The following is a 2090-nucleotide window of genomic DNA, read 5'->3' on the forward strand; positions in this document are numbered from 1 at the left end:
TGGCACAATAAACTTTAACTATCTCAATCCCAGTTAGCCTTTCCCATAACCTTCCTTCCTGGCAACGACAAAGGGGACCCAATGCCATCTCCTTTCCAGGAAAACTGCCCAGTGTGCTATTGCAGGAGAGGTGCTCACCTGGTTTTGTCTCTTTACCTATCCACAGCTTTCTGGCATGACGTGATGGATTGAATAGTGTCCTCCTGAAATAAGTGGGGTAAATCCTAACCTCGATGTTTGTGGTTATAATCCCATTTGTGAATGGGTTGTCTTTGGTTAATCAGTATGAATTAGTGGAAGGTCTATCTTGAATCAATCGCTTTTGAGATAACAAAGGCAGAGAGAGGGAGAGAGAGAGAGAGAGTTAAGAGTTGGGATAAAGCGGCTGCCAAGACACATGGGGATCTCCAAGCAGCCAGGAATTAGAACCTGAAGAGACAGGCCCTTCGTCCGGCGCCAGTCCAGAAAGCTCAAGGGCACCTAGGAGTTCCTCAGACAAGTGGGAATTGAGGAGGGAATTCATGCCAACCCGATGAAATTGCCTAAGCCAAACATGGAGCCACAGAATAGCAACGGAAATGTGGGTAAATGAACAAATGCATCAGTATTTCTGGACCATTAAAGACAAGGCAGGGGAATTCAAGAAATTAGATTTGAGCTTGTGGGTGCAGGGGAAATCCTGGAAGTTTGTTCTCATTCTCTTGTAAGGAAGGAGGAGATTTTAAGCAAGGGAAACTACAAGACTCCTTTTTATGATTTGGATAGGCTTTTATGATATGTGGTTTGGGGTTAAATCTTGAGGGTTACCAGACATGGCTGGTCTTATAAAAATGGTTAGACATGTGAGGGGAGGACAAGGCCAATGGGGTCTCAGTCTAATTTGTCATTTGGATTAGAGGGGAAGGCTATGGCAGAAGCTACCCCACCCCAATCCTAGTCATAGCATGGGGAGTCTGGATCTTTGCAGTATTGGTGGACTGTACATGAGACCCAGAATCCCGGAAGAAAGTCGGAGCCAGGTACACGGCTCCCCTCACCCATATTTGTGATTGGACCCACTGGACCCACTGGGTCAAGTTGTTACCAAATTCTGGCTAATTCTCCATGAATGTGTAATTCCACACACATTTACTGACCACCTACTACATCTTCTCTGAGAGTCTAGGCTCCTGAATAGATCAGTTTGAATTATTTTTCATTATGAACTGATCACAGTGTTATGCTAGAGGTGCGTAGGCTGGGAATAGAACCCAGGTCTCCTGCACGTAAGCGTTCTCACTTAGGCTCCCTCGGTGCTCCTGTCGGTTCTGCTCCGTGGGAAGTGAGGAGTAATGAGTCTAGGTGAAAGAAGACGGCAACTGGATCAGCGTGCTGCCAAGAGAAATGGGAGAAAGGTCAGGTCAAACTGAAACACTTTCCCAGAGAGCACACTGCTGAAAGGAATCACTTCAGTGGCCATTATAAAACGTAAGGGACTGTGTGGAGCCTGCTTAAAGTGGCATGCATCTAAAATGCAGGCGGCACAAGGAGAACTTGCATGTTGAGTCAAAGAATCAAGGTGGAGGCAATGCAGACGCGCTGTGAAGAAGGACCTGGAAGACGGAACCATGAATTGCAGGGAGACAAAGAAGTTCACAACATCTATTCAGGGCCACATAGTATTTTAAAATATGATTTCGTGTTTTATTTTCTTCCCCACATTCCCCCTTTCTCTTCATCTCCTTTAAGCAGGTAGCTGGGGTTATTATGCTCACTGCTTGAAGGGATGGAATGTTGGATGAGAAAGACATGATATACTGAAAAATCTGCAATTTTAGATTTATTCCCCAAATGCTGGACCAGAAAGAGAAACAATGTTTAGCAATTAAATTTTTTGGAGCACAATTCTACTTTTGAAAAGTCCGTAGGGCTCCGAGTTGCTTGGACATGTGAGTGAGAATAGACTGGACAATTGGTTTCACACGTGGAGGAAAACGACTTCCAAGAAAAACAAATAAATGAGGAGTTTTAACCCCGCACAGATGCCTCTCCACACAGCCCCAGGAAAGAAGAGCAGCCTTGAAGAGTTTTGCCTGCTCCAGGCCAGTAAA

This window comes from Echinops telfairi, unplaced genomic scaffold, assembly GCF_000313985.2.
Source record: "Echinops telfairi isolate 266 unplaced genomic scaffold, ASM31398v2 ScPeMD7_2186;HRSCAF=2738, whole genome shotgun sequence".
Classification (NCBI taxonomy): Eukaryota; Metazoa; Chordata; class Mammalia; order Afrosoricida; family Tenrecidae; genus Echinops; species Echinops telfairi.